Source organism: Brassica napus, chromosome C9 (assembly GCF_020379485.1).
Source record: "Brassica napus cultivar Da-Ae chromosome C9, Da-Ae, whole genome shotgun sequence".
NCBI classification, from domain to species: domain Eukaryota; kingdom Viridiplantae; phylum Streptophyta; class Magnoliopsida; order Brassicales; family Brassicaceae; genus Brassica; species Brassica napus.
Genome location: NC_063452.1, coordinates 24,299,977 through 24,314,508, shown reverse-complemented (window position 1 = coordinate 24,314,508; position 14,532 = coordinate 24,299,977). Strand labels below are relative to the sequence as shown.

At 36.8% G+C, this 14,532-nt stretch overlaps 1 pseudogene; it reads right to left on the bottom strand.

Moving 5' to 3' along the window:
- Positions 1-13,086: 13,086 nt before the first annotated feature.
- LOC106404410 lies at positions 13,087-14,532 on the bottom strand (annotated as a pseudogene).

The following is a 14,532-nucleotide window of genomic DNA, read 5'->3' as shown; positions in this document are numbered from 1 at the left end:
GAAAATCGATTTTGATTGTTTGAAATTGAACATTGATTGGTTGATTTGATCACCTAGAACTATTGTTAAGAATGTTTAAACTTGGATCTAATTGTTTGGCTTGTTTAAACTAAAACCCCAATGACCTAGTTTAAGATTATTTTAAATCAAAATCTAAAACTACATATTAGGTTAAACTGTTCTAGACTTGATCATACTCGTGGCCGTGTGGCCTTGTTGCATTCATACCATAATAATCTGATCACATTGATTGATTGCAATTGCACTTAGAACTTATTCTAGGAATGGTATTGAAATCAAACCAAATAGCCGTGTGGCTTGTTCTGTTTCTTGGCCAAGAGGTTTCTTGTTTTGTTTGCATTTCGTATGAAATGATAGAAACCATGTTAGGATTGCAATTACATGTTAAACTAAATGCGTAAGAGTGAACCAATTGCATTCATAACCGTGTGGCTTAACTTGGCCGTGAGGCATAGTTCTTGGCCGTGTGATTTGATTAATTGTTTGAACTTAAAACCTATTCGTTTAAACATTGAAACTATTCCCAAAAGATCTAAAATATATTAATTTATGATTTCAGATGTCGAAAATCAATAACCTGGATTTTGCTGCCTTAAATCTCTCTGGAGAAAATTACCTTCAGTGGGCGCTTGATACTAAGATCATCCTAAAATCCAAGGGTCTCGGTGAATGTATCACCGAGAACAATAATGCCAATGAAAAGGATCGTTACAGAGCCATCTTGATCATTCGTCATCATCTAGCTGAGAGTCTCAAAGATCAATATCTAACCATTGAGAATCCACTAGATCTTTGGACTGAATTGAAATCGATATATGATCATCAGAGAACGGTGATCTTACCAAAAGCTCGGTTTGATTGGACGAATCTCAGGATCCAAGACTATAAGTCTGTGGACGAGTATAACTCTGCACTATTTAAGATCGTTTCTAAAATGAAACTGTGCGGTGAAAGTATTACGGATCAGGATATGCTTGAGAAAACCTTTTCCACTTTCCACACAAGCAATGTATTGTTACAACAACAGTACCGTGAGAAAGGTTTCAAAACCTATGCTGATCTTATTTCTTGTCTCTTGCTCGCTGAGCAGAACAATAAATTACTAATGAGAAACAGTCAGATGAGACCTCTTGGATCGGCTCCACTACCTGAAGCACACACGACAGAGGACAATAAAGAATCTCATCACGTCCAAGGAAATGGCCATAATAGTCGTGGTCGAGGAAAGTGGAACGGACGTGGACGTGGCCGAAACTCCTTTGGCCGCGGGCGAGGGAATCAACATGGTAGAGACCATGGGCGTGACCGTGGCTCATTTGGATGAGGTCATGGTCGCGGCCGTGGATCTTCATTCAAACCTCAACACTCGACCAACTCAAGCAAATTAGTGTGTCATAGGTGTGGAATGAGAAATCATTGGGCTAAGACTTGTAGGACTCCCAAGCATCTAGTTGACCTCTATCAAGAGAGTTTGAAAGGGAAGAATCGTGAAGCCCATATGACTTATCAAGATGCTGAACATGACTTCGATCATGAAAAGGACAATCTTATGGATTATGAAACTTCAGATTGTCTTAAAGACTGAAGATTGATTTCGACATTTGTAGTCTAAAAATTCTATGTTTCGGTGTTTCTATGTTGTCATTTCTTTGAACTAGAAAACTTAATAAGAAATGAAATGATTTTATATATGAAGTCTCTAAGTAGCATCCTGTTGAATCTTGTTTTAGAAATGAACGAGAACAAGGATCTACTCGTTGTGGACAGTGGATCAAGCCATACGATTTTAAAAGACAAGAGATACTTCATAAACCTAACTCTGAAAAACGCCAACATCTCCACCATTGCGGGAATAGCTAGTCTCATAGAGGGTCACAACCAGGCTAACATCCTGTGGCCTATGGGTACACATCTTGAGATATCAGATGCCTTGTACTCACCCAAATCTAAGAGAAATCTATTAAGCTTTAAAGACATTCGAATGAATGGCTTTCATATTGAAACCACGGGCGAAGGAAACAAAGAATCTCTTCAGATCATTGAAATCGTCCATGGCAATACGAAAGTTTAGAATCCATTCCCGCACTATCTACTGGTCTTTACCATGCTAAAGTCAGTATGATCGAGGCCAATGCCATTTTTAATAAAGAGGCAATCGAAAATTTCACTCTATGGCACGACCGGCTTGGCCATCCCGGTTCGACCATGATGCGTAAACTGATCCTGAACTCAAACGGCCATTCCCAGAAAGAGAAACGAATTATCCCTAAGCACCTATCGTGTGTTGCTTGTTCCCAAGGGAAACTCATTTCTAGGCCATCACCAGTTAAAGTCACTAAAGAGACTATAAACTTTCTGGAAAGAATTCAAGGAGACATCTGTGGACCAATTCACCCATCTTGTGGGACATTTCGATATTTCATGGTCCTCATTGATGCGTCCACTAGATGGTCGCATGTTTGTCTCCTGTCGACCAGAAACTTGGCATTTGCCAGGTTACTTGCTCATATAATTAGATTACGAGCTCATTTTCTAGATTTTCCTTTAAAGACTATACGCCTAGATAATGCTGGTGAGTTCACTTCCCAAGCGTTTAATGATTAGTGTATGTCCAGGGGGGTAAGTGTGGAACACTCCGTGGCACATGTACATACACAGAACGGCCTGGTCGAATCATTTATAAAACGCATATAGTTCATAGCTCGACCATTACTCATGAGGTCGAGACTTCCGGTCTCAGCGTGGGGACATGCCGTCCTACACGCGACCGAGCTCATACGCATCAGGCCATCTAGCGAGCACAAATATTTCCCATCACAATTACTCACGGGTCACGTGTCAGACATTTCCCATCTTAAGACTTTTGGCTGTGCCGTTTATGTTCCAATAGCTCCACCATAGAGAACAAAGATGGGACCTCAAAGGAGGATGGGGATATATGTTAGATTTGATTCCCCCACGATTTTAAAGTATCTTGAGCCAACTACGGGTGATTTGTTTAAGGCCAGATACGCGGATTGTCATTTCAATGAATCCGAACTTCCAACATTAGGGGGAGATAGCAGTTAAATGGTAAAAGAAATCTCATGGAATCAAATGTCGATATCTTGGCAAGATCCTCGAACTCAAAAATGTGAACTAGAAGTTCAGAAGATCATTCATTTACAAAAGCTAGCTAATCAATTGCCAGATTCCTTTGCTGACCCGAAAAGTGTGACTAAGTCATACATACCAGCTGCTAATACACCAATAAGAATTGATGTTCAAGAGGGACACAATCAAGTTGCTACATAGTCTAGACAACGTGTGAAACTTGGTAGACCAATAGGTTCCAAAGATAAGAACCCTCGGAAAACAAAGAAAGGTGCAGAAAATGAAACCGAGGTTCATAAGACACCAGACATGGCCACGGCCGATCCAGCCCGTGATGTGGCCGCGTCCAACCCTACGGCTTTAGACATGGCCGGACCTGATGCCACTGATGTGGCCGGCCCTGATGTGCCAAACAATGATTCCTGGGACACCAAGATTCATGGTACTGATGGTGCAGATAATAATGAGATCTCAATAAACTATGTCTTGTCTGGAAAACAATGGAACATAAAACATGTCGCCATGGATGATATATTTGCTTATAAAGTAGCACTTGAACTTATGGATAATGAGGATCATGAACCCACGTCTATATATGAATACATGCAACGACCAGATTGACTTAAAATGGAAAGAAGCCATAAACGTGGAGTTAGAATCATTGAGAAAAAAAGGTGTATTTGGCCAAATTATCCGGACACCTCATGATATCAAACCAGTGGGATACAAATGGGTTTTTGTGAGGAAAAGAAATGAGAATGGTGAAGTCATGAGGTATAAAGCCCGACTTGTTGCACAAGGATTCTCACAGAGACCAAGAATAGACTATAAGGAGACATACTCCCCTGTGGTGGATTCTACGACCTTCAGATTTTTAATAAGTCTGGCCATGAGAGAAGGTCTAGATTTACGGTTAATGGATGTTGTAACCGCATACCTATATGGCCCACTGGATAATGAAATCTATATGAAAGTCCCATAAGGTATCAAATTAAAAAACAAAGAGAGTTCTCGAGAACAACATTGTATTAAGTTGAATAAATCTCTTTATGGACTGAAACAATCCGGACGGATGTGGTACAATAGACTAAGTGAGTACCTAGTGAAAGAGGGATATATATATGACCCTATCAGTCCATGTATTTTCATTAAGAAATTCGAAAATAAAGGATTCGTGATCATAGCAGTGTATGTTGAGGATCTGAATATTCTAGGAACCCCTGGAGAGATTTTCCAAACGGTTGAATACCTTAAGAAAGAATTCGAGATGAAAGATCTCGGGAAAACAAAATTATGTTTGAGATTACAGCTTGAGTACATAAATGATGGTATCCTTGTGCATCAAATGGCATATACAGAAAAGGTACTCAAGAGGTTTAATATGGCCGATTGCCATCCTCTGACCAGTCCCATGGTCGTGAGATCTCTCGGTCTGGACACTGATCCATTTCGTCCCAAAATGGACGATGAAGATGTCATAGGTCCTGAAATGCCATATCTCAGTGCCATAGGAACTTTAATGTACTTGGCAACTCACACACGGCCTGATATAGCCTTTGCCGTGAACCTACTATCTAGGTTTAGGTCATGTCCGACCCAGAGGCACTGGAACAGGATAAAACATGTTCTTCGTTACGTGTAAGGAACAAAAGACTTGGGTCTATATTATACTAACCATAACAAAGATGGTTTAGTTGGCTTTGCTGATGCAGGATATCTATCAGATCCACATCATGCTCGATCACAGACAGGATATGTCTTTACACATGGAGGTACGGCCATTTCATGGCGTTCCATGAAACAAACCATCGCGGCCACATCATCTAATCACTCAGAAATCTTGGCCATTCATGAGGCCAGCCGCGAGTGTGTTTGGTTGAAGTCGATGACCCAACATGTCCGAGCTGATTGCGGGATGTCTGAGGACAAAGAGCCAACTGTGATGTATGAGGACAATGCTGCATACATTGCTCAGCTCAAGGACGGCTACATCAAAGGAGACAGGACGAAACACATATTACCTAAGTTCTTTTTCACGCACGAGCTTCAGAAAGCCGGCGAAGTCCTGGTCGTCCAAGTAAGGTCCAGCGACAATTTAGCTGACCTATTCACTAAGTCAGTCCCGACTTGCACGTTCAGGAAACTCACGCATCAGATTGGGATGCGTAGGCTGAAAGACCTCCACTGAGGTTCACATCAGGGGGAGTAGTACGTGTTGTATTTTTTTTTCTTCATCATGGTTTTGTCCCACTGGGTTTTCTTGATAAGGTTTTAATGAGGCAACATTAATCGTATTACAATCCATGTATGGTTATGGCATCCAAGGGGGAGTGTTATAAATCAATTGATAAATGTCCATAACCGGCCCGGTCCATAACCGGCCCATACGCTTAGAGAGAGAGAGACGGCCCAACCCTAGAGAGAGAGAGGCGGCCGCGAGACTTAGAGAGAGAGAGAGAGAGAGGCGGCTACATGGTTGAGGAGAAAAGAAAACTCAATTTTTTTTCCTTGTATGATTAGAAACCTTTATTTATCTCCTAAAAATAATTAAACAAAATCTCTTATATTATACGCTTTTTTAAAAAATTATTATTGAGACATTTTATGTTTTATTTACTTATATGTTGGATATGCTAATTTGGTGGAATAATTTAGATTTTGGTTGTTCATTTACCGTTGATCAAGAATCCAAGATCTTATATATCTAAAAATAGACCTAATGGACCTATTCCTAGAAAGTTATGTTAGATTTAATTATCTCTAATCTTATTATTTAAATTTTGGGTCTACCAGAAATTTTTATTGGGCTATCAATAATTGGATTTAAAGAATATATGATCCATTGGATTTATAGATAATATAAATTAAATAGATATAATTTAATGTTGTAATACAATACCTCCATATGTTAAATATTTAAATATTTGTCGATGTTATCTTTTAAAATTATAAAGATTTTTTTTAAATAAGAAAAATCATATTATCTAACAATGATTGATCTTTATTACCTTAAACCAATGAATTTTTTTTAAACTATATAGTTTATTCTAAAAATTAAACAAAAACTAAATATTTAATTATTTACTCGATAATATAAATCTATGAAGCGAAAAGTTTAATTTAAAAAAAAACTTTCTAAATTTGTGAAATATTATATTTGAATATGACAATAAAACAATATTTTACTAATTTCTATATATATAGTTACGATTTTAATAATGAAATAATAATCCGAAAATATATATATAGAAGAAGATACAAATACATGTGAAAGTTTAAAACAATCTATTCATTGAAAAAAATATACTTTACACTTATTATGTTTTAAAAATTGATAGACACATATATTATAATATATACCAATTTAGAATTGAAAACAAAATATTTATATAAAAATAAATGAAAACAAAAATTTGCGTGGTTGCGCGGATCGAGATCTAGTTAGTGATTATTTCTAGCCAAATTTGCCATTAACTCTAGTGTAAATGTGATATTATTTATATCTCAATTTAAAATATTTAGTTAGTGCATCATAAATGAATTTTTAGTATTTTTACACTAATATACTTGACAGTATAATTTTATACATGTCCATTTGCAATAAGATAATATATATTTTTGTATAAACAATAGTATATAAATATCAATACTGACACTTGTATGATGTATACAAACTGATATATGTATGATATATAAACCAAGAAATAACAGTGGTTGATAACAATATAATTATATATACATGTATTTAACTAAAAAAAATGGATGGTTTTTTTGAAACATTTCCAATGACCTCAAATTTACGTATGAACCCATTAACTATGTAAATAATAGTAGATGTATGATATATAAATCTATTAATAACAATAAGAAATAACTAAAATTTATCAGTACATATGTTAAGATTTATATTAAAAACATTTATGCTAAGTGGAAAAGATGGCTAAATGTTAAACACGTTTCAAATGATTTCAAGGTATCAACTGAACAATGATATGTCTAAATAAAAAAGATATATTTACGTTTTGGTTTAATTATTCGCTTGACCACATGGAGAAATGAAATCCAAAGGATATTAAATGGCTTAATGTTTGACACCATTAATTTTTTTTTGAAAAATATTGCAATATTTTTATTTTAGGAAATGAAAGATTGACGTTAGCATAATATTAGGGAATTTAGTGTAACAAATATAATTTTGAAGGAAACTGATATTTGTTATGTTGTTTTTGTAAGTTCATTTATTAAAATTAATTATGGTTAAAATGAAAAATGGAAATGGCATTAGGTGTAATTAAAAGGTTATTTTAAGGGTTAATTTATATTTGTACTTCAGTTTTAATAAATTAGATGTATTTTTGAAAATGTTTCGTTATCCCCTATATATTATTTGAGAAACATTACAACTTCTTTTTGTAGCCACGTGTCATCACTAGGATGATTCTTAGAATCATTAGAGAAATATGTTGGTCCATCTAATTATATAATAAACTTTTTATTATACTAACAATAAATTCATTATTAATGTACTTTATTATTTCCTTAAATAGAATTTACGGAATTGCCTAATATGGCTAAAGTATATATGACAATTAATGATTTTGAATAATAAAGATTTGATAAAAAATATTGTATCTTCTATCATATTTGTTTAATATTAAACTATTAAATAAATTAAACAACCACAATAACCATATAATAAAAACATTTAGATTTTTCTGTATATGTTATATTTTGAATTTTTAAAAACGACTATAAATTACTAAAACTGTTAAAAGTCTCACATTCAAATGATTACAAAATTATATAAGTAAAAAGTATAATTTAATTAATTATTAAGATTAATATATATATATATATATATATATATATATATCGTTTTAAATTAAACTATAAACCATATAAAATACATAAATCTTTTAGTTTCAAAATTTACTTTGAACAATTTTTTGGTAAAAGTTTTGAACGAACATTGACAACTTATTTTTTTAAAAAAATTATAAACTATTAAAACTATTAATCACACAATGAAAATTTTGTTATCAGCAATTTAATTTTTTTCTATAAAAGATACAAATGATAAAAAAAAAACTATATGAGTAGAAATCATCATTTAATAGATATTAATATTAAAAATATACTAAAATATACTATGTATGTTAGTATCATTTAAATTTAATTACATATCCTATCAAATATTAAAAAAATATTTTTAGATTAATAAAATTGATTTATATGTTCGCACCAATTTAATTATATATTTAATAGTTACTGACTTTTAATACATTAAATAATTTTTATATATAATGTTTATCCCGCGCAAGGCGCAGATCTTAATCTAGTTGGTGGTAAACATGATTAATGGTACCAACAAATATTGGTACCAACAAATATTGGTACCAAGAAAGCAGTAAACGTGAAAATTTCTTTTTATGAAACCCATATTAAAAAGAAGATTCGTGTTATCGACAATCTCCGCTGTCCATCGACCAAAACATCCATCATCATTAGAAACTCCTGTTTGCTCGACCATGACTCGGATTCCTGTGTTCTCCAAATTGCTTGTAGAGTACATCAGACGTCGTTAGTGAATCTTCCCCTTCTGATTGGCATGTCCTCACCAAACGTCTCTCTGGTTTAGAGATGAAAACAAATGTAAATCTTCAAGTATATTCCCCCTCTTTCTCTTTGTGCACTCTACTTTTGTTAGAAACAGAGAAGAGATCATTGTGGACAAGAGAAATGAACTGTTTATATCCGTATGTGATTTTACATATTTGAAATCATCCCTACATGTCAAAATCTAAGCAATGGAATTACTATTGAGGTGATGGAGAGTAGACATTATCTATATGATCAATTAAATTCTGATTCTTTAGTGTTAAACCGAACTAATTCAAAATGTCAAAACCACTTTTACAAACTCTAAGAAAATAAGCATTGGAGAGTGAATTGGGTTAATTCCAAACCATTGGCTTTCCTTTGCAATTTTACAGAGTCGATAAATCATTATATAGGTGGAAATAGTATCCATAGCTATGGCAACTCAGAGACATAAGGTTTAGCTAGATTACACCTATTAATAAGTCATACAACTTTAGAAACCCTACTAACAGTGCAGTATAAAATCGGAACTCAAGTCATAGATTCATCAATGACCCACTAAGAAGTTGAGGAATAACTCACTAACCACTATCATTAAAATCAGATCCAACCCACAAATCAAATCCTCAAATAACCTTATGATTTAGATAATCTAAATAAAAATCCAAGCTTGGAGAAAAATAGAAGTCTGGTTTCCAAATCTTTGTTGCCGAGTCAAAGATCGCGACATCACCATAACCAAATCCATCGATTCACATTCCATCACATAGTTTTATTCTTCGATTGAAGCACAAACTCAAAAGATTATCGGAGAGTGAACTAGGTTAGTTTCAAAGCGTGTGATTAAATCTGGTAACGCGAAGTCAAATTCTTTTTTTTTTTAAGTCGAATGGCTATTATGTTACTCAAACTTGAGGTGGTCTGGACAGAACAACAAATAAAATGTAACTTCGTATAGAAGGATCTAGCTGTTTTATCTAAAAAAGTCTAAAATCTGATTTTGCGCTCGTGGAACATACACACATCATTTTGACAAACTCGATGTCTCTTTAATATTGAACCCACTGGCATGGCCTCCGATAACACTCGCCATAGAAAGTGTTTAATTTTAGGAGCAGTATTCATTTTCCAAAGTGCCGCTTTCAGCTCTACTGATCCTCTAAGTGGATTAACTTGATGAACATTGTTATGCATACTCAACCAGTATCCTGACTTAACCGTATACATACCATCATCAGTATAGTTCCATCCTAATAAATCTTGTCCTCCAAAACTGCTTACTAGTATCTGTTTTACCAAAACCACATCTTCCGGAACCATAATTTGCGCTAGTAATTCAACATTCCATTGCCGTGTACCTGGTAAAAAGAGAGTATTGACGGTATGATCATTAATAGCAATGTGGTTCCTCTGTCTTGGTGCTCGTGGGGGATGAGTAGGTAGCCATGCATCTCGCCATATTAGGGTCTCTCCACCATTACCAATCTGAACTCGTAAACCCGTCGTAAGCAATTCCTTCCCTTCCATTAGAGACCTCCAGATAAACGATGGTTTATTACCATTCGTGGCATTTAGGATGTTTGTGCCTTGATGGTATCTTCCTTGTAGTACCCTCGCAACCAGACTTGACGGTGATTGGGCTATTCTCCATACTTGTTTAGCAAGTAATGCCAAATTGAAATTTTCTATGTCACGAAATCCTAATCCACCTTCTTTTTTCGGTATGCTCATTCTCTTCCAGCTCAACCAATGCATAGAACGTCTTCCAGTTCCTTTGCTCCACCAATATTCAGCAATCAGTTTCTCTATTTCTTCACATACTCCTTTAGGAAGCTTAAACACATTCATCGGGTAGACTGGAATGGCTGAGGCAATGGTTTTGAGTAGAATTTCTTTCCCAGCTTCTGATAAATATTTATTTGACCACCCTCTGGTTCTGTTTTTGATCTTTTCCAAAATAAAATCAAAAATCTCTTTCTTCTTTCGCCCAACTACTTCCGGTAGACCCAAATATTTGCCACAACCTCCATCATTATGAATTTGTAATATAGAACGAAGCCTTGTCTTCGTAGTATCTTGAACTCGAGATCCAAAGGTGATGGCTGACTTGTTAAGGTTGACCGCTTGTCCAGAAACCTTTTCATACATTTCCAATATCTTCTGAATCGTCATACATGATCTTGGGTGGGCATGACAAAAAAAGAGAGCATCATCCGCAAATAGTAAATGATTTATTGTGGGGCAATGATTACTTATCTTCATTCCTTTCAATCTTGTTTCTGCACTAGCCCTTAGTAGTAGATGACTAAGTACTTCACTACAGATAATAAACAAGTAGGGCGATAGCGGATCACCTTGGCGTATTCCCCTTTGCGGTATTATGTTTCCACATGGAGATCCATTAATCAAGGCCGAGAAGCTCACTGTACTGACACACTTCATGATCCACTCAATCCACTTAGCATCAAAACCCATACAGACCATTGTATCTTCTAAAAATTTCCATTCTGGGCGATCATAAGCCTTTGAGATATCTGTTTTTACTGCCATGTAAGATTTTGACCATCGTTTCCTACAATTAAGGGAATGCAACATCTCATGAGCAATGATTACATTGTCAATTATGTTTCTGCCTGGTATAAATGCCACTTGATTTTCAGTGATAATATTTGGCAGATGTTGCTTCAATCGTCCAACAAGGATCTTACTAATGATCTTGTAACTTACGTTGCATAGTGAGATAGGGCGGAAATCACCCATTGATCTAGGGACTTCTATTTTTGGTATCAGACAGATATTGGTCTTGTTAATCCGAGGATCAAGAATACCATGATCAAAGAACTTCTGGACTTCATATATGACCTGATCCTTTATAGTTGTCCAAAACTGACGATAAAAAGCACCGGTGAAGCCATCTGGTCCCGGGGCCTTATTTGGACTGATACTAAACACAGCTTTACGAACTTCATCCTCCGTAACTGGCTTAATAAGTTCTTGATTCATTTCCTCTGTGACTCTTGCAGGAAAATTGTTAAAGGTACCTTCATACTCAAAATCTTCGTCTCTTGTCGTAGTAAACAGATCCTTAAAGTAGTCTTCCGCAGCTCTTCCAATAGCTTCATCCCCTCGTTGAACCATTCCATTCAAATCCTCAACAGCCATTATTCTATTACGTGCCACTCTTGTTTTTGCACATGCATAAAAGAACTGAGTATTTCTATCTCCTGCCTCTAGCCACTGATTTCTACTTTTGAGTTGCCAAAACTCCTCCTCATCTTTGTAGGCTTGACTTAGTTCCATCCTAATTTGGCGAATCTCATTAGTTGAACGGCTTCCATAAGACATCGCAAAATCTAGTTCCTCTTTTAGATGAGAAATCCGTATGGTTGCATTAAACGTATGAACCTTCTTCCAACGAGAAACAGTACCTCTGCATGCTTTGAGTCTATCTTGCAGCGTAGTGTTCGGTCTCTGTTCTGTCCAAGCTAACTTCACAGAATCTTGAAAGCTTTCCTCTCTAAACATTCGTTTATCATATCAAAATAACTTCCCCGACCGAGTGGTTGTTTTGGATATAGTAGTAACTAAAGGGCGATGATCAGATGCCTCAAAGGCAAGAAATTTTGTCTGTGCAGACGGGAACTGGGCCAACCAACTTGAATTAGCCATACTTCGATCCAAACAACATCGTATGTCATAGTTATCTCGTTTTCCATACCAAGAAAACTTGTTTCCTACTGCTTTTAGATCATGAAAATCACATGACGCTATATTCTTCTGAAATCAACAAAAGATCGTTCCGGACGTGCAGGACCTCCCGATTTCTCATCATTACTTCTGATTTCATTAAAATCGCCCACAATCAACCAAGGCTCTTTCCGAGTAGTGGCCATTCTCTCCAACCGTTCCCATAGTAGATGCCTCATAGATTGATCCGGGAATCCATAAATGAAAGATAGATAGTAGGAAACATCATTCATTTCAATAAAACAATCTACAAGGTTGGGAGACTGAAACAGAACAGAAACAGATACATACTTCTTCCATAATACAGCTATTCCACCACTCATACCCTGTGGAGGGACAGATACACATCGATCATAACCTAGATCACATACCAAATCACACACATAGTCATCCTTTTGCTTCGTTTCCAACAGGCATAGTATGTCCGGGAAATACTTCCTTTGTATTTCCTTAAGGCGTCGAACTGTAGGGTCTACACCCAAACCCTGACAGTTCCAAACGGTTGTATTCATGGTGGAGCTGGTGGATTAGGGCCCACCGCGCCTCGCACATGGTCTTTGTTACTGTCATTGCCGCTTGATTCACCTTGCTCAATCAACGGATATTTGAGCAAACCTTCTTCCATCAGCCATCTTCAGCCTTTCTTTTGCGCGCTTGTTGGTAACCAGGACGTGGAGCTGCATTGTCGTACAGCGTCTGCATTGCCACTCCATCATTGTCTGGCATGATCTGCTTTCCTTGGCGTGCATCATCTCCCGGAATGTCTCCAGTGGAGTTGGAGGAAATAGGCACCAGATTGAAGAATTCGCTGGTTTCCAATTCACCCGAGTACATACAACCCAATGATGCTTCATTATAATCTACAACCTCTTCAGTCACCTGATACCCAGCACCATTTGGAACTCTTCCTTCTTCTATATCATTTTCTTCCTCCTCCATCTCATGAATCTCATTGATCTGAACTCCTTGCTCTGCCATAGGAACCAGCAATGGCTCCTCATTATCATCATCATCAGCATCATCATCATCATCATCATCAGCAGCAGCAGCCTCATGATCCATAGGAACCAGCAATGGCTCCTCATTATCATCATCATCAGCATCATCATCAGCAGCAGCAGCCTCATCATCATCATCATCATCAGCAGCAGCAGCCTCATGAGTTAACATTCCACAAACATCGCAAAAACCCCTTAACCTCTCATAGCGGAATTTGAGGAGTGTGTTAACCCCCGGTGTGAACTGAAAATTTTTCTGGAATCGGAGAGGAAGATCAATATCCCAGTTCACTTTGACACGAGCATACCCCACATGGATTGCTGTCTCAGCATTGTAATCCACGTCCATGTATTGCCCCATTGCCCGTCCTATGTGCATGATTACATCTTGGTTCATATATTGCAGTGGAATGCCCCGTATTTGAATCCAAAATGGAATGAAGTTCAACATCAAAGGGTTGAACAGAGGAGACCATCGTTGCATAACCAACATTCGATCAGCAAAAGCCCAGGGACCCCTTCTAAGAACATTCTCCATATATTCTTCAGATAGAAAAACAAATTGAAATCGTCTCCCTTCCGCAATTCGCCCATGGACAAGCCCCGCATGTCCCCATTGTCTTGGTAGGGCTGCAATGATTGATCTGAGGTTTTGCCTCCTTGGCATCGCAGGACGCCCAATAATGATGAATCGATTCTCTGCTGCTGCTTGATTGACCACCGCCAGAGGTAGTGCAACTGGTTCATCTTACACCCCCAAATCCAACTCTTGTAAGTTACGGTGAAGGTTATCCGCCATTGTTATCAACTTTCGATATTTTTGCAGTAGAAATTTACTCAAGATTGGGTTAAGTGTATAGAGGAATCGAGTAATTCGAAACTTCCATATATAGCCTCTCGAAGAAAACCTCCATGTAGTTGGTGCATCACGATGTGTAGTGACCATCGTGGGGATAACCGTCGGGGAATGGAGTGAAAACCGTCGTCCACCGTCGAATACATCACGAACCGTTACCAAAGTAACGATGGTAAATAACCGTTCTAAAATCGCCTTTATTTCGCCTTCTCTCAT